A 23,031-nucleotide genomic window follows, 5' to 3' on the forward strand; every position below is an offset into this window, starting at 1 on the left:
GAGGATATTTGACAATGGCTTTATGCAGTATGGAATTAAAAATTAACAGCAACAGAAATTCACCTGGTTTATTTCCATGTCCCCTAAGCAGAAACACCTGCACCTAAACTCCTCCTGATGGACATTTGTTCTAAAACTTTAAATGGCAGAAGTGCCATAGCATATCTGTTCTATTAAAAAGTTAAATCTCTCCTGCTACAATTTAAAACATTACTTATGCTATTCAGAGCAAAATTTAAAAAAACAACCAAAAAATCAAGAACAATTTTTCCTTTCTTCTGTGAAACAATAGTCTAAATTTTTGAAAATCTTTCTTAAAAAATGGCATCTTCTAGATGTTTCATTTTCTTCTTCTGGTCACATCTTTCAATGAAGCAAAACATACACTGCACAAAAAGCTTTTCTTCCTCGCTACCCCATCCCACTGAAAGAAGACCTTTATGGTGATGGTGAGCATTGAATCAGAGATCATCTACGTTTGAGGAGCATGCTCTTTCTCTGCCTTTCTTCTTTGAAGAACATACACTGGGCTTAAATTCTGAGACCTTCAAAATTTTCACAGCCATTATTCGTAGTGAGCTGGGCCTGGCTAGTCTGAGAGGCCATCTTTTTCCTCAGGTAATAATGATGCAGTGTGTGTTTTCAAGTTTATGCCTTGCCTGTGATTTAACAAGGACGGGAAGCTTTTTTGTTTGAAACTTGGTTTTGTTAGTTGTGAAGGTGCTCTAAGCTTGTAATGCAGTGAGGGAGCAGCAGACTGAAGCACAAAACTTTTCTAAATGCTAAGTAGGTCATCAACAATTTACTAGGTTTAACCTGACTTCCTTTAGCGTATATTAAAGTTAACTAAACTTGCCTATCCTCTTGCTGACTTGCCTATTCTGTTGTTGGACAAAAAAGTGAATAAGGAATTAAATAAAATACCTTTTCAATTAAATAAAAACTACCAATGTACCATCTACAGAAATGCATTGCAGCAGGGGAGCTTGAAATTCAAATGCTAATGCATTTTATCACATCCTGCAGAAAGTTCTTCTCTTTGAGCTTCCCTGGTGGCAGGCACAAGAACTTCGACATGGATGAGTCTCAGAAATGTACCATGGCTTCGTCTGGACAGAGACTGGGTCAAATTGTAATGGAATGAGCTTCCCTGGCTGAGGGGACATACACTGTTCAAACCAGCCAACTGCCTGCTGTTCCATACCCAAACCTGACAAAACAATTTTGAAGAAGTCTACAAGAACCTTTCAAAGTTACTATTTTCCCCCATTGTTTTGTTGTTGTTGTTGTTGTTTTGGTTTGGTTTGGTTTGGTTTTTTCAGTCATTGGGGCTTAATGTAAAGAGTAGAAGACAAGAATAGTAGAATGTCGCTACAGGACAAATTGGGGGGATCTTGGCTGCAGGGGTATGTCTATCACTGCTTTTAAAGTGGTCAGATTAAATCACAACTAAACATGACGGATTTGGGAATACAGCATCACTTTAACAGCTAAAGTGTAGTTAGTGATCAGATGAAGTATTGAATTAATTTGGTGAGCCTGGAATATATAAATCACAAGGAAAATAGACACTTAAAAATAGTTTGTCAAATTATGGATGAAGATCAGATGAAAGAAATAAAAAATAGAAACAGAACAGCCTTTGGGACGTCAGTGGGATCCATCAAAGTCTAATCATTATACAGCTCTGGCATTTTGCTTCAGTGTAGGGGGTCCCCCAAGCACTTCTGGTTGGTGGCTTGCTGAGTAAATGTCAGTTTAGTGCTGTTTTCCTGTTTTCGTAGAAAACTCCTGTAGGGTCTCTCATCAGCTAACCAGTTAGATTATGTCCCCACTGTCTCTAGTCAAGCATAAATGTTAGTTCTAAAAGTAGCTGCTTTCTTACCTTGTTTCTATTTCACTCAGTGACATCAGGTTTTTTAGCCATCAAAGGTCCAAGACCAGCTATTTTTGAACAATGAGCTAGTGATGGTTTTGATGCTTCTTGCAAACCACATCCTTGGGTGCATGCCACTGAATTTGACACGCACAACATTATGACAGTTAAAATTATTATGCATAGATGATGTAGCCCAGTGAACATACAGGAGATGGGTTCAACTCTGCTCCTTTGTCATGAGCACCAACAAATAGAAAAACTTGTGTCTGTTCTTGTGTTACATGTGGTATGGGGAGAGAGACACTTGTCACTTTTCTATTTGCAGGGTATGTGTCTGATCATGATTACATGCTGCATTTCTTAATTTAAAAATGTTTCACACAAAAAAAATCATCACCTAATAATGAAAGTAATGCAGTTCATTATTCTGTTCTAAACCCTGTAAGCATCCACAGTGTGCCATACAAACAATATAATCCCTGCATCAGCAGGGCATTGCAGTCTAAATGCACACTGAGCAGGCACAGTATAGTGACCTTTCCTTGTATATCTGTTTCATGAACACTTAATTAGCAACATATGTATTATATTAAAAAAATATGTATGGAAGAATTAGGGCATTAGAGATGGGCAAAACTAGGGGAGAGGTCTCATTTACTGACCTTCTCTTATAATTGCTATTTATTTTGGGGTCAAAGTGGGAACTTTTCCATGGGGCTGAGCAGACTTCCCTGAGATAGAGTACTAAGTGTGTAAAGAGTTTCAGTGATGCTGCTGGACCTGGTAGTTTACAGCCTAACCTCATTCATGCTTGTTTTTTTTAAGAGGTCCCTTGCTAAGGCAAGGCACAGGCATGGCCATGCTTTGACTCACCTGATTTCTCTCCATAGCTCCCTGTCAGGCACTGTGAACTGGGGGCTGTAAACCTTGGGGCTGTGAGATGTCATGGTGGGAGCAGAAGCTCTGCATTTAGACAGATACCAGATAAGGAGTTTGTGTTTGTGTTTGTTGGTAGGACATCAGCTCACAGAGTTCTGCTAGCAGTGAAGAGAAGCTGAGGTGAAGTTGCTATAAAATTTCTCCCTTTGCTAAAGAGTGAATTTGTGATAAGGCGACAGAGCAGTCATGTTTAAATTTGCAGTCTAATATCTCACCTGCAGATATAATTTTCTTAGCATAAGGGAGTAAATTTTTAGAAGATGAGAAAGCATCATTACTTTGAATAACTTTGATTTAGTTACAGTCAGATTCTTATAATGTTTTTATGCTGGGTTTCTGTACATAAAATATAAATGAAAGCAGCTATTAAGATTCCGCCTTTTTACTGCATCATAACGTGCTGCTATTTTTAAATAATCATTCCTTAATGCATCACATGCTTCATTTTCATTAAATAAATATTTTAAATGTGTAAAAGTCATATTAATTAGGGCTTTTTAAAATATAAGCTAATGGACATACCTCTCTATGAATACATGATAGTTTATCTCCTGTTTCATTTAAAAAATTAGTTATATTAAAATAAGGGAGGTTCTCATTTTTTTTTAAATTTCTTCTTCTCTTTTAATATTTAATACATGTTAAACCAATTCAAATACATTAGTATTTGCCCCATTCTCTCTTCTTCCTCTTGGCTCTAGGGCTCCAGATCCAAAGAACTGAGAAGCTGCAACTGTCTATATAAACGATACTTGTCACCACACTGCACTGCACATTCCACTTACAGCTTTGCCTGTTATCCATCCTCTGCATTTTTTTCCTTTATGGTACCAGAACTCATTAAACCCAGGCTTCTGTCGGCTTTTAAGCTTCTGTAGAATGTGCCATTGATAGCGTGCTGCCCCTGGGTCTGAGCCAGATGCCAGTGTAGTTGCTGGAAAGTCAATAGGAGTTGAATGGAACCCCTCTGCAGGAGTTTGGAGCGTCTATCCACTAGCATTTAAGGGTACAGCTCGGTACCTTTCTGATCCTGTAGGTCTTGGCTTCAGGCGATTCATGTGGCGATGGCGAAGAAGAAAGGAGGACTTCCACGTGGGTTTCAACTGGGGGTTTGTTTCAGCCAGCGGGCCCACGTAAAAGTGAGTTTTTCCCTTTGGGTTTCAGCTTAAGTACAGGGGGTATGGAAAGGGCAGGGGACAATCTAGAACCAATCCCAGAAAGAAGGGGAGTGACCCAGAACAAGAGGACAATTAGTAGAACATCCCATATATAATAAAGGGCGGGGAAGTCATGGATTCTGACAATCACCGGGGCCCCCCACCAGAATTTTCTAGCCATCTGGGCAGGGTGGCAGAGTGATGGACAGGACCCATAACTAAGGAAAAACCAACAGGGGTTTTAACCTGGGGGTAAGGGACAAACCGTTTTAAAGCAAGGAACAAAAGCAGGCAGAACTTGGCAAAACCCAAAATGCACCACAACACCCCTCCATAATAATTTTCTGGCCAATGGGATCTGCTTACTAAATGTCTTTCACTAAGAATCACAGAATTCTGTGATTGAATGGCTAAATTGGGAAGGGACCTGTGTTGATTGTCCAGTACAAACCCCTGCTCAGGCAGGATCACCTACACCAGATTGCCCAGGGCTGCACACAACCAGGGTTCAAATATCTGCAGTGACAGAGTCTACACAACCTCTCTGGACATTACATGGAAAGGTGGAAGTAGTCTTATTTTGCCTCTACTGTTTTTAAAAGCGAGGCCTATCCCTTCTGCTTTGGGAAGTCCTGGAGCAGACTGGAGATGCAGTGTGTGAATTAGGGGAATTGTACTAAAAGAGTAGTTGTACTGGGATGTGGCCCAGCAGGGAGGAGCAGGTCTGTACTCAACCCTCTGTTTACTCCCCTAGCATGGGATAAAAGATCCTGGGACACACACCAGCCCTCTAGTGATATTGGTGTCATTGAAAAGCAGAGATTTGTAAAGAGAAGCGGAAAACCCCAACAGCAGCCTCTGCTAAGTCCTTGTTCAAGAATATTGAACAGTAGATGCTCCCAGTACCTTCATGGACAAAGAGTGAAAAACCAACACTTGTATTTGGCACTAGGACAGGATTTCCTAGAAAAGTTTAAATAAATAAGGCAGTGTGACTGTGGTCTATTGGAGACACGGTTAGACAAAAAATATGCTTGATTTCCATTTACTTGAAAAACTAAATTTTTTCCATCTATCGTAGTTGGTCAAATGGTGAAGAAATACAAGGTAGACAGATTAAAAGCAAATTCTCTAAAGAAAAAAGAATCAGAAGTTACAAATATTCTGATTTATTTTGTTCTTCCCATAGTACCACTTTTTTCAGGCTTTTGAGAAGCTTAATTACTGAGTGAAAAAATGTAACAAATATATTTAACAGTGGGTTAAATCAGAGACTGAATTTTGGCTACTTCTGAATAATTATGTGTTCTGATACATATGTGTATTTTCATGTATTCTTTTCCCAGTACACCTATTCAAAGTACCATCATGTCCTATAGCAATAACAAGATAATTCTGTGATTGCATCTGCCAGGAAGTTAAAAACTCAGCTGTAGTCTGGGCTTCGCAGGTTGCTGGAAAGGAGTTTGCTAGAGAAGTAAGTAACAAAGCAATGGCCTCTCATGGGGACTAGGAAAGCTTCAGTTCACAAGTTGTCCATTGAAGCAACAGAGAATGCATTCTCCAGGGTTAAGGGTGGTTTGGAGTAACAAAATTTTGTTGGTTAGAAACTAAACACGATGAGAATGTTTTTTACAGCCACAGATATGGGACTGGTTGGTAATTTTTGTTATAAGCCAATAGTAACCTGAGGAAAAAGGAATTGCATTAGACAGCAGTTATGGCTTGTGGGTGAAAGGAAAACACTTTGGTTCACTCAGTGTGCACATGTGACGAATTAATCACTTCCTTTGAATTCCCTCTAAGTTCTCTGCACAATGTTTTCAAGGACAGCAGACATTACTCCGAGTAGACCATTAATGCTTTTTGGTTTGGGTTTGATTTGTTTCAGGGGTTTTGTAAAGAACTTGTTATTCTATTTCATCTGGGTGGAGCAGAATTGCTTATCTTTGCCCAAATGGGTCAGTGTCGCTTATCAGGTGGTGGAGTGCTACTTATCTCTCTTCATTGTTTCACTACTCCCATGGGAATATCTTCTGCTAATGGACCATTAAGAGCTCATCAATGACATGACACATTACATTGTACTATTGTAAGATGCTCCACACAGGGAGGAAGAGCCAAACCATCTTAACCTAGATAGAAAGGAGACACAGTCCCACTAGGTATCCAGTTTTTCCACCGGATCCCTGGAGGAAGACCGGACCCATCTCACCATTACTGGACCCTTTTTTTCTTCAACGGGACCATCTCTACTCCAACAGAACCACACCTGCCACTCCAGGAGGGTTTACTTTGGACTGCTTCCAACACCCTGACCAACAGGGTGTCAGGTTGTATTTCTGACTCTGTCAGGGTTTTTCTAGGATTTCTTGTGTGTTTGTTTGCTTGCTTATTCTTCTGTACTACAACATCTGTATTTTTATATCCCTAGTAAAGAACTGCTATACCTATTCTCCAAATCTTTGACTGACAGCCTTTTAATTGCATGTTTATAATAATTTGGAAAAGGGGGGAGTGGCTTACATTTCAAGGGAGACTCCAACCCTCCCTGGCAGATACCTGTCTATCTAAACCAAGACAGTTTGATTTTGGTTCTTCACTTATAATTGTACAATCTTCTTTTTCCTCTTCAAATTTACTTACATTGTGTTTATGAGATTCTTGAAACATATACTACTTTTTCCAATTCTGGGGACAGAGAGACACTTACCTAAATCTCTCTGAAATGAGAACAGTGGCTCTCAATGGGAGAGTGACTGGGAATTAGACTAGGAGATTAGAAGCCCTGGGCTCTAAGATAACTTGTTTTCTAATTTTTACTAGGCTTTGAGCCACTTCTATATTCTAATTTTTCCATCAAGTGAATACTTATTCCATTAACCATAAAACAAATACACTTCTTGCTATCAGGGCAATGGTTACAATAAATGAGCCATGGCCAGTTTTTATGGCTTTTTTCCTTTGCATAATTGTAATTACTTATATTTGTGCGAGTGAGTATGTAGTAATAAAAATCCCTCATATTTTGTTCTATTGAAATCTGGAGAAAACCAAGAAATGCTCAATCAAACAGTTGTTTCTGACCCCACTCAAAATGCTTAAAAAATACTCTTTATGGAAATGTTTGAAACTCTGAAAAAAACAAATTTTTCCATTTCATAGAAAATTTTTTTTAAATGACTTTGTTTTTAAAGCTGTTGTCTTCACTCAAAAATAAGGATGATTCTGCATGGAACACCTATGATGTAGAAATAATTTCTCACTATTAGGAACATCTTTGCAAAGATCTGTGTAGCTTTCCTTCTGTTATCCCTCTTGAGCTCTTCTCTTGATTATTGATTACTGACTGATTAGCACACTGCTTCTCATGCTCCTGAGCAAATCTAAATCTTAATTTTTATTCCTTCAGTTAGATGTTTCTCAGAAATGTTTCTATATGCCTTGTTATGGTTTGTTGGAGGTTTTTGAAATTAATTGAATAGATTTGATGGTTTTATCTTCCCTCTATTTAGAGATTCAATGTTGACATTGAGAGAAGATTCAAATCCAAGAAGTTGTCATGGAGTTGTGTTTAGAACTGGTGTGTCCTGAATGTTCACTGTAATTCTCTCTGCTTAAGGTTAGTTGTGATGTCCAGTTGCCATGATCTCCTTCTGCTTTGTTTTTTAACCTTGTCTTTGTAATTTCTAAAAAGTCTTTCAGGCTTTTCAGTGTTAAAGAAATGAAATATGAAGACAGACACTAAATGTGAAAGAATTTAATACTCATGTTCAGCACTAGTCTCTGAAATTGAGGAAACAGGAAATAAAGGAGGAAATCTCTCAACACTCGTTCCTGCCCTGTGTTCCATGGTCAATAATCTGCTAGTGTGTCTTTAAAAACCTCCCCAGGAAAGTGGTCACAGCACCAAGCCTGATAGAGTTCAAGAAGTTTGGTGTGATCCATGTGGTGTCCTGTGTCGATCAAGGAGTTAACTTCATGACCCTGATGTGTCCCTTCCAACTCAACGTATCCTATGACTATATGATTCCAAGTCCAGACTAGAAATCGACATGAAATATCCATTGCTCAACACCACAAGACTCTATAATGATTCCTCTACTGCAAAAAGGAAACAAAACAGAGTTGCACTCTTGTGTAGATTTGTTGAATTGGTTTTAATTTCCAGGCAGATCCCAAGTGGCCCTGTCATGAATCTGCAACACTTAATTTGACTGCAGAAATCAGCCAGCTGTATCAAATGTCTGCTCTGGGTCAATCTTGAAAGGAGACTGAGTAGTCAGCAAGCAGTGAAATTCACTGTAGTATGATAGAAATACTTTCTCTGTATAAAAACATGATCTGTCTGAAGTAACTAAGTACTAAATGTCTGTTCTATTTTTGAAGAACTCGTTCTTTGAGAAAAATGGGCAAATTTAATTTAGTTGTATTAATTTCATTGTATTTTTAATCCTTTTACTACAAAGGGAGGCATATGAAAAAGAAACCTAAACATGTTAGTAAGCTTGATTATTCAGTTAATACTTCTGTAATGACCAATTTTGAAAAACTGTATTAAATTTACAAAGACCAGACAAAGAGATTCACATTCCTTTTTTAGTTTTATGCTTTAAAGGGAATATTTGCTCATGAACATAGATGTTAATGACCAGGACAAAGTGATGGTAACAACCCAGTGGTTTTTTGATTATTTGATTTTTTTTTCTATTATTTGTTTAGGAAAACCATCTCACTTTATCTTCTTCTGTTGCTTCACCTGTAAGTAGAGCATCTTTCAATTGATTTTATTTAAAAGTTAGAGAGCTAATTTGAGCTGTTCATTTAGTTAAAGCTTAATCTATACATCTAGCCAACCCTCTTTAACAAAAAAGAAAGTTAGACTGCCTAAGGACGAAATGCATACCATAATGGAATCAAAGTCAGGTAGGATACATCTTTTTTTCAATATGCATGTGTCTCTTCATTGACAATAGAAGTAGTTTGAATGTCTTACCTTAGTACTTAACTTGTATGTGGCTAAAATTAGGGAAAAGAAGCCCACTCTAAGATTCTGTCCATCATTTGGGATTTTGGATGATATCCCTGACTATTTTACAATTTAAATTCTTCCCCCTCTCTCATTTCTGGGACACTTTTCCTCTTCCCTGCTTTGTAGGGCTCCATCTTCTTAATCTCTCTGCTATTTTTCATAAAATCTGCAGCTGAAGGACAAGACTACAGGTTTTTAGAATTAGCCATTAAAGAAATCAAATAATACCTCAAATAATTGTTTATTTCTCAAAATCTAAGTTTGCCCGATTTTTGAAATTGGAAGCTCTAAAATGTTTCTCCAGAAAATGTTCAGTAGCATAACCTGGTATCCTTTTTCAAATAAACTAGTCTAGAGGGTAGACAAGTTTTGCTCACATTTATAGTAAAAAAGTAAGTTATCTGTTGATTTTTTCAGTTGCTAAAAGTGAACATTTAGTTATAATGAGGTAAAGGAATTATGTATATTAAAATTTATCATATACCACATCATATGAGTAATGTTTCATTTGAGATTGATTTTATTATGCTGTGATGAATAACACTGGTCTATTTTAGTTACATATTTCTACTCTTAACTATATGTGGTTATGTCATTCACCTTATTTTTTCTCCACGTTTGGGTTTTTTTTCATTTTGTTTTTTTTTTTTTAACTATGAATTCTTTATTTTGATTAATTTCTTTCATAAATATGCAGAGAGAGTTTAGGGTAAGATTTGATGAAAATTAATGGTAAAGGTCCTTCTTCCTTTCTGACGTTCACTAAGATAAAGAAGTTATAAAACCTTAGAGAGGGAGATAAAGAAGAAATTGAAAAGCTGTATTTTCCCCATTGCTGAGATCCATCTTGGTTAGAGGTGCTTTTTAAAAAGCTGGTAAAAGTTACATAAATTTTTGCTTGCCTTTGGGAGCCATCTCGGTAAAGAGAGGTAGGTACTCTTTTACATCTGGCTGTCTCTTTTCTTGTTTTTATTTGGCACTGCTCATACTGAAACTGGACAGTACAATGTTGCTCATGTTTTCTTTGAAACCCATGTGTACATGGTCTTTTCATGTTACTTACAGGGACTGCTCGAGCTGATGAGAGCATTTATCTGCAAGAGAGGGCAGCCAGCTTTCTGGTAAGACTGCTGACAGAAGGAATTGATTTCATAATTAGAGCTAAATGGCACCTCCCTGGCAACAGACACGTTGAGTCACATCTGCTGTGCATGTACCTCTAGGCTGTTCTCTTGGAAACTGTCCTGTATGGGATCTGCCTGCCTCTCAAAACCAGGAACAAAAATGGCCTTTTGAACAGTTCATCTCAGCCAAGTTTTCCAGCTACTGAATGTTTATAGCATCTCTTGCGCCACTTATTTTTCATGGTTTACAGGTATCCTGTTTCAAGATTAGCATCTTCACTATATGTCCTAGGCTGAATGGGATGTCATAAACCACTACAAATTACACAATGTAAAAAAAAAATTACAACAAGAACCCTATAAAGCTTCCTGTGCAGCTTTGTGATTAACTAGAGATAAGTGATTTCCCCAAACTTTTTGACGTAATATTCTGTGATCAATATACTGCTTGTAAAAGGTAAGGCGATAGCTGCTTTCAAAATTTAATGCATACAGGCACATAATAAAGGTGGAAATTAGCCAGCCAACAAGACTGAAACAGGAGTTTGAAACAGGAGAATCCTATGAGCTGACCTGAACACGCAAATCAACTTCACATACGTCTCCTACATGAAAGAAATTTTGTCACTTAACATGATTCCTCCTCTAGATAGGAGATAATTAATCATCCTCTTGCCCTTTATTAGGTAGATGGAGCTGTGATTGAAATTACATACTCATTAGAGTAATCACACCTCAAAAAACACTTATCAAATTATGTATATCAATACATAGCTTCGCTTTTGAGTAACAAAATCACATGCAGTGTAAGAAATTGCAGAGTAATTAGCACCTGCATTTTCTTTCCCTTCCCTCAGTAATTCCGCTTTTTTGTCTTTTCTCTGTTTTCTTCGTGTAATGAAGCTTCTCTTATCTTCCTAAAGAAATCTGTCAAATTGTTTCATATCCAGCTTTTGAAAAAAATGTCTAATTATTTTACCCAGGAGTACAAACAGTGATACCAAAGGAAAAGAAAAGAACCACAGAAAACAAAAGACAAAGCCCTCTAGAATTTTTAGTGATCAACAATAAAAAGTGACTTCATTTATTAAAAGGTAGATTCCAAGTGGTGCAGGAAATTATTTGGTGGTTTAAAAATGGCAGTGCAGAATTTCCTGTTATTCATGTATTATTTCCTCTCTCCTTCAAATGTAATATTAGTTAAATGATAGCTTGTTTTTTCATTATGTTCAGGAAATATGAATCAACATTTCTGCAATGTTTCTTGTAAATGGAAGTAACTATACTTCTAGAAATTATAATGTTCAATATTAATCCCTGTAGATAGCATTTCACTTGCAAAAAAATGTAAGTGGAAAATACTTCCAACTGATTAGACAAAATGTGAAATCAGAAGTACTTCCAAATACAGTGCTATGATTGCTTCAACAGAATATTGAGAATAATGAATAATAGTTTTCTGTGAAAATAACCAAGAGCTCATATTGATCTTAAATACAATCTCTAGAATATTATTCCATTTCTTTCGTTGACATCAGTCATTTGCTGACAAAATCATACCTTTGAAATAGTATTTAGACATCAAAAGATGAAAAAAAATCTTATTTTAGCTAGTAAACCTCACTGTTTCAAATATGTTCTTTACTTCTGCTTTGACTTCAATAATCTCAGGATAGGTCCAGTGAAAGCAAGTTGCTGACGGCTCCCTTCAGCTGAGTCTGGTCTGAATATCTTCAAGTCAATTCTGAGCTTATACAAGGACAGAGAATGCATAGCCTGGGCAACCTGTTCCAGGGCTTGATCATGCCCAAAGCATTGTGGTGTCTGAGGCCTCTTCAAAACATTTTGAAAATATCCTGTTAACAGCTATTTCAGATAACTTGAGAAGCATTTATTACACACTGAACAAACGTGAACAATATCCACTGTGATAGAGGATTTTTCAGAGATCAGAGTAAAAATCTTTTTCATTGCAATTCTTAGGATATCACCATTCCAAGAATAGTAAAGAGATAACTGTGTTATAAAACCCCTTAATGATAAATTTCTTTTTTTAAAGAATAGACTGAGCTAAACATATTTTAGTTGAGAGCCACCATGAACCTTATATATCTTATTATAAAATGACTTTGGTGTGAATTTTCAATGCATTTATGCTGCCTTCCCAGGACTGATTAAAATCACTCCCATTACATACATAAACATATCTCTGTAAAATGATCAATGACCATGACCCTGCCATTACAAAATGGAAAACCTTTCTCTGCATAACCCATATATGGTTTTGTGAAGGAAAACTGAGACCTTTCATAAAGGGTCAAGAACTTGGAAAGTGGAAGAAAAGAACAGGGTTGGAACTACTGAATTAAATTAAACCTTTAAAAATTTTCTGGAGATATAAAAATTATCTTCCAATCATTAGAGATGTTGTATACCTACAAATCAATGCAAGATCTGGAGACAAAAAGTTTCCTTTATATTTTTCTCCTCAGTGTCTTTTTCCACAGAAAAAGCTGTATAAGTGCTACTCAGACAGACAGTGCTGCTTAATCTAGAGCAAGTTCCTGAGGGAAAGAAGGCAAATATAAAGTTTATCTTTTCAAGAGGCAGGGGAGAGATTAGAAATTACAGACCAGTTATCTTTACTTCAGTTTATCCAATAATAGCAATATGAAAGGATACAATTTTGTAAACACCCAAAAAATAGAGTGAGAATGAATATCAACTAACATAAATTGGTCAAGAATATAACATAGATTCTGAATTTCCTTCTCTGTTGACAGGAAGTTCTGAATATGCAGAATAGCATAAATTGTATATCTTGACCTCACCACTCTCTTTTGTTTTGTGTGACATTTTCATAAAATGAAGATCTTCATGAAATTGCTGTGAGGCAGATACATGTTTAGAAAACCATGTTTAGTAGTCAAAAATGGTTCTTTGTTTTCTATCATTACGTATTTAGCAGTGTTCTGCAGAGATCAGTCTTGTGCCCGGTTCTTATCAATGTTCTCATTAGTGACTTGAGTCATTGAGTAGGTAGTCAATGATTAAATAGTGTAGTGTGCTTATTAAATTTCCAATGACATCAAGCTGTGAGGATCTGAAAACATATATGAGGACAGACTTAAAAAGACCTTGACAAATTAGGAAAATAATTTAAATAAATTGGATGCAATTCAGTAACAAGAAATGCAGAACACTAAGTTTAAAATTATAAAAAATTTCAAGTCATAATATATGAAACAGTAATTTTGCAGATTAGAATCTGAGGCAGACTGAGTTGATGTTTTCCTTAACATTAGATATCCAAAAGGTTCCAGACATCTATGTCTGATGTATTAATTTTATTATCCCTTTAGACATTGGGAAGAAATACCTTTTCATGGAACCTTACTTGTTCTAAAAATCTGCTTAAGATTCCTTAGAAATGTATATATGTCTCCAACAATTACCAAAGAAGCCCAGAACAGAAGCTCAGATGTAGAGGTCCATGCCACAGAAAGACAAAAACATATTAAGTGTTAGAGACAGATAATTTTCTCTTAAACCAAATGAGAAAAATTGTCTTTATTTGTAGCAATTATGAAGGATTCAAAGTCAGTTAAAGGGCTGGAAGTCCTGTATGTAGGTTCACCAGATCTAATGAAAAAGCACCACTGGTTCCTACAATTCATGAGCCAGCTCCTCTTCGCCTACTCCCTGCCAAAATCAAAACACCAAAATCTCACCATTCAGGAAAAAAAGGATTTGAAAACCAGATATGCAAAACATTATGAGTCAACATAACAAGTCAAACAATGGAATGTTGGTGCCACACATCTGAAGTCTGGCCCAATACACCAAAGCCCTTCATACTTCTCCATGTAGATCTTATGGCTGGCTGCTAGAAACCACTGAGATTACTCAGGTCCCTCGAGTCACGCAAGTGTCCATCCTGGCTACTGGCTTTGACAAAATTTCTTGAAAGGCCTATTCAAATACTGTCAATATGCAGCAAGAGCCCAGTCACTTGAACACCAGCAGCCCAGGTTTTATTCAAAATGTATTCAGTTCTTGTTCTGATCCACAGAAATATTTCAATTACCCTCCCCCAAGACTTACAGGTTATCATAATGAACAAGAGCTAGTCATAGCTGTGTGCTAAAGACTTTGTGCATGTTATTCACAAATACTAAGCAGGTGTGTGATTTCAACAATCTACTGAAAGATACAGGTGACCTTCCTGGCTGGTGTTAGGATTTTGGGGTCACTTACATTGCCTTATGGACTACAGATTTTTAAACTGACAAACCTAAAAGTAGAAAACCTGGGAATAGCTGATAAAGCACTGAGAGTCTCTAGTACCTATTACATGCAAACAGGCTGATTTCAGTTGACTGAAAATGCTTGTCTTTTTCTACTGAAGAGCTTTATAGGAAGAATTTGAGAACCACTTCCAGCTCCCAACAGGCAGCTCTTTTTTTAACACAATGTCAAAGGAATTTTTTGGAATTTAGAGAAATTTTTACATGGAGTCCCAGGATTCACAGTATTGTGTAGTACCCAGAAGTCCCAGTAACTGTTTCTCACAAAAGTTTCAGTCTCCACACTTTCTTCCAGGATCAAACTGGGAACATGCTACAGCTACAACTGAAATGCCCACATCTTCCATGTTTCTTTCCACAATATCAGAGGAGTTAGACAGATAGAATCTGTCAGCCGGAGATTGCATATACTATTTAGTCCCAGCAATAAATTGTTTTAAAAAAAGAAAATGCAGACTTAATCAAAATGAACAGTAAAAGCAGCAAAAATCACAGGATTTCTTTCTTTAATCTGTTAGCATTCAGCTTGTGAGGATTTGAGCTTGCACTAAGCAGTCATATGGACCATATAAGTCAAGTCTGATACCTGCTGTCACTGTCTGTGTCAATCAAGTGACAGTGTTATTTTCATCAAATTTATTAGAGCTGTGTGTCCCTGGACACTGGCTCTGAGAGCTGAACAGCCAGCAGCCTAAATCAGGAGAAGTTCAGTGACATTTGGATGAGAATGATTCAGTGTCTGTTTCCTATTGAGGAAGGGGATAGGAATAAATAGGTTTATGCATGGAAGGAGCTCTGTGTTCAAGGACTGTAAACAATGAGAGTCACTATTTCATAAGTGTTCTGTGACACTTTTGCTATGAAGTAGAGAGCACATTTTGCCCATAAATCGACAGACATAGATGAGGATAAATATACATCTCAGAGATGTGTTGTGACCCTCAAAAAGCAGAAAGGCAAGCACCTTGTGTCCTGTCACAGCCAAAGCAGGTCTTGGCCTGCCACTGTGAGATTGGTTTCTTCCTTTTGTCCTGTCTTCTTCCTCATGTCCTAACACCTCCTGGGACCTGGTCCCTGTCACCTTGGATGTCTTTTCTGTACTCTCCAATTGCAATTCTCATGCCTTTTTTGACCCCTCAGCCCACAGCTAAGTACTGCTATTGCCCTTCTGCTTAGACTTTTCTTGATGGGCTTGCTTTCCTCCCTGGAGTGAACTTTCACCTGCTAACTCTCACTCCTTCGTGGTTTCTTGGGAACAGTTTGTTAAAAGTTTAGAGCCTGATAAAGTGGTGGAAGCAGGGATTTTTCTGACCTCAGTAAAGATTGCTGCAAGAGTTTTGGTAAATGATCTTTGTAAATGATAAAAACCCTTTGAAAATATGTATATAAACTGCCAGTGGAATACATCTTGACAGATGTCTTCTCAGCTCAAAGAAAATTTTTTGTTTTGGTAGCATCAAGCTGTTCTAGTCTGACTTTTTATGCCCAAAGGCCAAAAAAAAAAAAAATCAGAATTGTTTTCCAGAAGGAAAACGGAACTTATTTTACATAAGGAGTTCAATTCCAAAAAGTGGATTAGCATGAACACCTGGGCAGCTAACTTGGTGATCAAATTTGAGGTCACTAAAACTAAAGAAAACTCAACACTAGTAAAAGATCCTGTGAAATACCCACAGAGGTGAATAACTCTTTACTGTCACTGCCTCAAAATGGTAATTGACTACATTGTTATCTGAGGAAAGCTGTCTATACCATGGAAATTTTTATGCTTATGGAAGAATCTCAGAATGAGACTTAAGCAAGCTCTTAATCTGCCCAGGTTATATCCTGACAGACTGAAAGGATATAAAATCAGCAATAGTCTGCTTTGCTAGGTACTTTCCTCTTTGGAAGTATTTGCATTTGTGTATGAAGAAGTGTCTGTAGAGTTCTTTCATAGCTGTTCTTTGCACTGAAAAACATATTTAAAAACTCCCTTTGTTTCTGACTTTGTATCTGACATCCATCCTGAGAAGTCTAACTGCCCAATTTCTATGTGCAACCCTTATTTTCTCATTATCCTAGGGTGACTTTATGATGCTTGTATCCCCAATCGAGAGGTTCCATTGTTTAATATTATTAATTTCTCCATATTTGTGAGTATTTTGCTTGTTAAATAAACAGTTTTTTCCACTTCTCTTGAAGGAGGTTTATGTCTCCTGAACCGGTGGGGGTAGGGACTGCTTGAACTTGCTTTCTAGAGGGACCTCATTCAGAGGTTTCCTCCCAAATTTGCCCTAAACCAGGACACTCATGCATCTACAGCCTTATTCCTCCATATGTCTGTGGAGCATTATTTCATGCAACCTTAGGTCTCAGTATTATAAGTAAAATGTACTCTGATTCCTCAGTGAGGATTCTCTCCTGCATCACAGCCATTTATTCTAGCATAACATTCTGTACTGTTTTGCACAGATGCAGCATAAATATGCCCTCAGAAGAGAACCACTACAGCTTAGGCCCTTGATCTCAGATCCTCATTATGCAGTCCACCCTCTAATTCACTTGAGGACTTCCTTGATGTTAATTTGCATAATACTTAATTTTGTTAACTGAATACACAGTGTATTTCCTATCATGAAACAGAGACATATATATGAAGCAAACTTTTCTGTGGAAAGAACCTTATTTAAATAAGAATATGAACTTGCAAACCAAAGGCTAAGTTAAAATTAGGTCCATTTCTCTGTGAGAGAAAGTATCTTGCTGATTAGGGTATACGAAAGTCTCACTTCTGTTGGAATTTGGATAAGTAATAAGATGACAAAATTTTACGTGTCCAACACTTAAACACACACTCCAGACATTGGAAAATCATCCTCAACATCAAAATATGGTTTTTCAAGGCTCCTAAAATATTGCTCTTTGATAAAGGAACAAATATTTACTCCAAAGTTAGGAGCCTTAACAGATGGTATTTAATTGATGGAGTAAAACCGCCCTGCTTCTTATAGACCTGAAAGCTTTCTTCCATGACACAGTCCTTCATAAAATATGACAAAACCTTCACAGCCTGCCTCCCAAGTCAAAATCTGTAGATAAGATATGGACCTCTTATCTTTGTTAATCTAATTGTTAAACTATTACATTAAGAAATAGCCTAATTTCTTAATCACCAGAGCTTTCAGAATGACCCCTAAGTGTATAACACTGTTAGACTCCATGACCACACTGTATTTATAGTGTTCACATTGCCAGTATGATGGTTGATAGATTTTTATGCTTTCAGTCTAAATATGAAAACAGATACTTTACTCACATTGGAAATAAAAAATATCAAGATATATTTGCATCTTTTGTAAGGGACATAATGAAAGCTAATGTTTTATTATATATTTTATATAGCTTAGTTTATAGAAAACATGCTATAATTTTTTCCTAAAATGTGTCCCCTTGAGACTTGTGGCTGTTGGCAACTGACTGGCAATAATTTTGCACTGATATTATAAATAAGCTGATATATAAAATCAGCTGTTATCGTAAGTGACAGTTCAGCATACTAAAGTGCTGATTTGAACATATTCGAAGTTCTGATTTCTCAGTACATTAATTTTACATAGCAATGTGTGGTGTACTCTGGTATGCACTGACAAAGTTGCCCACCTTTGCGAGTTGGGACTGAGGAGCTGCCACCCTCCATCCCTGAGCTGCTCTCTCCTTCTTGACATACTTTTAAAGAAATGTCTCTGAGTTCAGTTGTAAAATGGACACATTTTTCAGTATAAAGGTGTAGTCATTTACACATGGACTAGCTATTGCACTGAAAAAATCCATCTTATCAACATTCAATAACCACATTTCCATGTCAGGCTTTCTTTGTTCCCAGTGGATTAAGAAATGAAGAGGTCTGAGATATATCAACACTTTGCATTGGATTAAATGTTGTTACAGGAAATAATAAACTCAGTTTTCTCTCAACTTGTCATTTTCTCTTTTGTCTTTGTCCTATTTTTTTCCTACCTCATTCACTTAGCAGCCCTTGTACACTTGTCTCCTTCCGCTGTGAATTACGTCAGACAGCACGTTGGTACTCACTGGGATGCTGGGCAGAGGTCTCTGAGGGAATGCTGCTCCCGCCTCCAACTGAGAGGAGCAAAAGAAGCTCTGCATCACAACGCTGCTGTACCCCAAGACAGAGGAAAAACAACATGCATTTTCTAAGAGCCATGAACAAATGATGTGAATGATTTTACAGACCTCTCTCCTATTAGCTTGTGGGTCAGACGTGAAGTGACTTTTTCTTTGTTTTATTCTGCACACAGCACAGTGTCTCTGTACACAGCAAGCATTTTCTTTGGAAAGATTTTAAGCAGTGCAGCCAGAAGCTTGTCATCTATCTTTAATACTGCAAAGATATGACATTAATCAATTTCCAGTAAATCTCTGTTTCATGTCTGAGCATGCAGTTTTTATTCTTCCTGGTAGTTGTTGTAATTGCCCTGCTAAATGCAGCAAATTTGTACCTCTGGGAGCAGTAACACTCCAACACTCTTTCCACAGCTCTGAAATCAGTCAGTGGTTGAACATACTAACTTCAGATAGTCATATACTCATTTTCTCAGCGTTTTTAACCTGCCTTCTTAAGGAAATCAGGTAAATGTGAACACATCGTTTCACAGGCATTCAACCCCCCTCTTTCCCTAGTAACTTCTAAACACATTTTTGGGCATATTCAGCTATACTTGACAATGCCTAGATAACTCAAAGCTATTTAATTCCTTTGACTTTGTGAAAGTAGATGGCTGTAACTCAGTTTTATCCCTTCTGTCTGACTTCTTATCTGCAAAGAAAGAGAGGTCCTAAAGCCAGACAGTAACTCATACAAGAAAGCCAGTCAACCTCCACTACAGCAAATTTTGCTGTATGGACAGATAATTCAGGTGGCTGTGGGTGACTTGAGAGAGCCATGGCTAGAAGGGGAAAAGCTTCAGTGGAGGCTGAAACTGAAAAATTTTAGGACACAGAGAAAATTTAATGTGCTTGTGAAAAAACAAGACTAGAGCTTGAACAGGTAGAGGAGTTCCAGGAACGCTGTAGACACTTAAGGCTAATACACTTACTCCAGTGGAAGACATGCAACACATCAGTATATTGGAGGAAGAAAACAAGGACCAGAGGAGGCACCTACATCCCCAGGTTAAATTGCTTCATTGGTCCTGCAGCTCACAAAAATATGAATACCCGCTTTTGTTTGCTGCAGATTTAAAACAACTCCAAGAAAATACTTTGCAAAATCCAGTACAAATGATTTTTATCTTCAGTTATGGAAATTTGTGTCACTTTTTATAGATGAGATTGTTTCCTAAGCTGAAAAATCAAATGCTTTTTTTTTTTTGCTCCTGTATCATCCTGGAAATGGTAGTTTTCTGTGATTTGTCAGAAAAAATAACAAATTTAGCTCCTAGAGCTATCTGAGCATATCACTCCTAAATAAGTCTGCACTCATGTTTTTCCTTCACCTCCGTTGGCATATTTACCTTTAGACTGAAAATAAAACACTCACTGAGTTCTGACCAGTGAAGTGATCATTCTAACACACCAATTTTAAAAATTCTCTGGTCATTTGAAAACACAAGTGACATATTAAATCGAAATTTCAAGCTGTTCTTTTCCTCTTGCTACTTGTTATGTTCCTTTTATTTCTCTAGTTTCTGCAGTTTTATTTAAGAGAGAGAGGGGTTTACTTAATTTTGCATAACTGTCGTAAACTTGACTGAGGACTATGGAAAGTTAATCAAACACTCAAAATGGTAATTTAGGAGCCTTTACAGATGGCTGTATTTAGTCACTGAAATTCCTCTTTTAAACTGCATAGTTATGAAATTTGGCTTTTGATTTAAAATTGAAACAAAATCCATTAGTTTGGGGTTTTCTTTAGTAACAAACAGCACACAGTAAAAACTTCATTCTTTTTAAAATGAAATAAATAAAATGAAATATTACCCATTATTTGGAGTTTTTTGACCCTGATTTATTTAGTAAGCTTGTTGATCTTTAGAAAGAAAATATACTGAATGAATATTTAATGGTTTTGTTTACTGTATTTATCAATATTTATGCAAAACCATGATTTTTCTTCCTTAATTCAAACTCTTCCCTAATTTCAACACAGGATTTTCAAATAATTTTTATTCTTCCAGAGGTATAACTTTTGATAGACTACATTAAGAAAACTCTTCATAATTTTTTTAACTAAAATTATTTTAGTTTTCTCTCTCAAACCTCACTAAATCCAGGGATAATGTTAGTCTATCCTTTGTCCTCTTGTAAGTGGAACAACATAAACGTGTCAGTTTATGATATTGTCACACATGCTGCAAAGTTCATGATTTCTAAGGAGAGATAAAAAGTAATCGCTTTTCACAAGCTTAATTTCCAAGTCCTAAGTTGTCTCCCATTTTCCTGCTTGCAAGCAATGGCTGCAATTTTATGTCAGAGTATTATTCATGTTACCTGCATAAGAAAGCTTTCTGTACTGTGAGCAATCAATTCAAGTCCAGTAGTAGAAAGTAGAAGAATGGGAAATCCAAAATCCACGCTGCTCCTCTTTCAGGGCTGTGCAAAGAGACAGTACATCATTGAGGAGCCATCATTCCTGGAGTCCAAAAAGAAAAAAGGGATTTAAAAAGCTCCATACTGTTTATATTTCAGGCTCAGTCTTAGGGAAGGTGGGTCTTTGTGTAAGCTTTTGCTACCACTTGAATTTGCTTTCCAGTGGTTCCCTTTGTCTGTGTCAGTGTTCGAGGCCTAGCTGCTCTCTATGGCGCGTGAGCCACGGGCTGGGCAAGCAGCGATCTCACCCGTGGCACTATCCTGAAGACACCAAACACTAGGAGAAAAGTTGGGAAAAGAGGCCCTTTGACAGCCCCAAGGAGGTGACCATCAAGGATGTGAAATGGAGTCTGTGCCAGCCAGGGTCTCCAGCTCTGGGAGTGGTGTCAGAGAAAGGGCAGGAGATGCAGGCAGATACTTGTCCAAGGGGTACCTCCATGGGACCCCTCACCTGGGGTGTAAGGCCAAGGCCCATCCAGCCGGCAGGGCCAGAGGCAGGGTTGGAGACCCAACAGCTTTCAGCTGGGCTGAAATCTTGCAATTTGCTGATGAGTTTGTCTCATCAGCAAGGCCATTCATTAAAACTATTGGTGGGTGTTTGCTCCCTGTGGGATACTCTCAGTAACCAGCTGTTAGCTGGTTTTGTGCTGCTGATCACCATCCTGGAGACCAGCTAGCTTTGCACCCACTTCATAGTCCATGTCTTCAGCCCACGTTTCACTTATCTGGATATTGGAAGACAGTGGGCGAGGCCTGGATAAAGTCACAGTGAGCAGCTTTCCGTGCCACCTCCACCAACACAACCCTGTCAGCACAGAGGGCAATTTCTTTATGACACAAACTGCCACAAGACTGCAAAACAGCTTAATTATTTATTTGGTCTGACCAGCATTTCACTAGGAGCCTGGATCAGGGCTTTGGCTAAGTAAACACTTGTCTTGTGTTACTTCTACTGTAAGCTTCTTTTTCCTGTAACATACTGGTGTTTTTCCTTCACACCTGTCATCTGCCTAACAGCAAATCGTTGCATTATACACTTAATATGCTGCACAAACAATATCAAGGTTGCCTCTTCCAGGTTTTTCAGGTCATCAGCTTTCAGTTATTGTCAGTAATTTGCTGAGGTTATTGTCTTGAAAATTCTCTCCAAGAACCAAGTTATGGCATTCACTGACTTTGTTGTCTAAAATGCAAAAAAACAATGTTATGACTGCATTTTCATATATAGTTCACTATTTCTAAAAATACTGATTTTATTTTATTTATAGTTTCTTCTTCCCTGGTTGATTAACCTTGGAGTATGACGTGATTTCTACTTCCTCTTTTCATGACTGAAAATAATATCAAGGAAAAAAAAGGGCTGAAGAAGAAGCCCTTTACTTATATGAGCTCTTACATGAAAATGTCAGAGCAAGGTTTTGTGCAGGACACCTTCTGTCTGAGCTTCTGAAAAGCAAATGATAACACTGATATTCATAAAACAGTCATGCTACAAATGATGTTCTCATGACAGAGTTCCGGGTTTGCACATTTCTAATTCAAACAACCACATTAAAATGCTGCAAGTTTATTAATTGGTTCAAACAAGTTGACTTCCCATATTCTGCAACCATTTAAAAATTTTTATTCTTGTGTCCCAGATGAACCAGTTTAAGTTGATTTCCTTTGCCTTCCCTTGCCTTCCCATCCCTTCCTGTCTCCAGATGGTTGATTTTGTCTATATGCTAGTGGATCCTTGTGATGTGTGCACAACAGGCAGTTCTGTGACATGCTCTAATGAAGTCTAAAGGGTGGAACAGCCATGAGAGTTACCTACTGCGAACACCCAAAGAACTAACATGAAGTTTTGAACCAGAAAAAAACTCTTTTGTCAATTGTATTTTGATGTTCCTGCAGCCATATGAAACACGGGGAATCTCAAAATACTCAAAACTGCAGAAATGGAGTGAAAAAAGCAATTGTGAGAATTTAATTGCCTAGATGATGATAAAGGACTTTGCAT

The 23,031-nt window shown here is 37.4% G+C and overlaps 2 long non-coding RNA genes across 4 annotated transcripts; one reads left to right on the forward strand and one right to left on the reverse strand.

The window, feature by feature from the left end:
- The first annotated feature begins 5,329 nt into the window (after positions 1-5,329).
- On the forward strand, positions 5,330-18,831 carry LOC136286926 (uncharacterized). Its single transcript, XR_010720030.1, has 5 exons — positions 5,330-6,308; positions 7,491-7,597; positions 8,698-8,736; positions 10,073-10,128; positions 18,451-18,831. It is a non-coding gene; the product is annotated as an uncharacterized lncRNA (long non-coding RNA).
- LOC136286924 (uncharacterized) lies at positions 12,381-21,535 on the reverse strand. 3 transcript variants are annotated; one of them, XR_010720026.1, is made up of 5 exons: positions 21,481-21,535; positions 20,931-21,072; positions 18,675-18,822; positions 18,438-18,560; positions 12,381-13,833 (listed from the first exon to the last, which is right to left on the reverse strand). It is a non-coding gene; the product is annotated as an uncharacterized lncRNA (long non-coding RNA). The 3 variants fall into 3 exon arrangements; XR_010720028.1 differs by lacking the exon at positions 21,481-21,535 and adding an exon at positions 21,278-21,440; XR_010720027.1 differs by lacking the exon at positions 21,481-21,535 and adding an exon at positions 21,115-21,440 and having other exon boundaries at positions 20,931-21,032.
- Between the last annotated feature and the right edge of the window lie 1,496 nt (positions 21,536-23,031).

Source organism: Chamaea fasciata, unplaced genomic scaffold (assembly GCF_029207755.1).
Source record: "Chamaea fasciata isolate MVZ Bird 193981 ecotype frontalis unplaced genomic scaffold, bChaFas1.0.hap1 SCAF_3, whole genome shotgun sequence".
In the NCBI taxonomy this organism is placed as follows: Eukaryota; Metazoa; Chordata; class Aves; order Passeriformes; family Sylviidae; genus Chamaea; species Chamaea fasciata.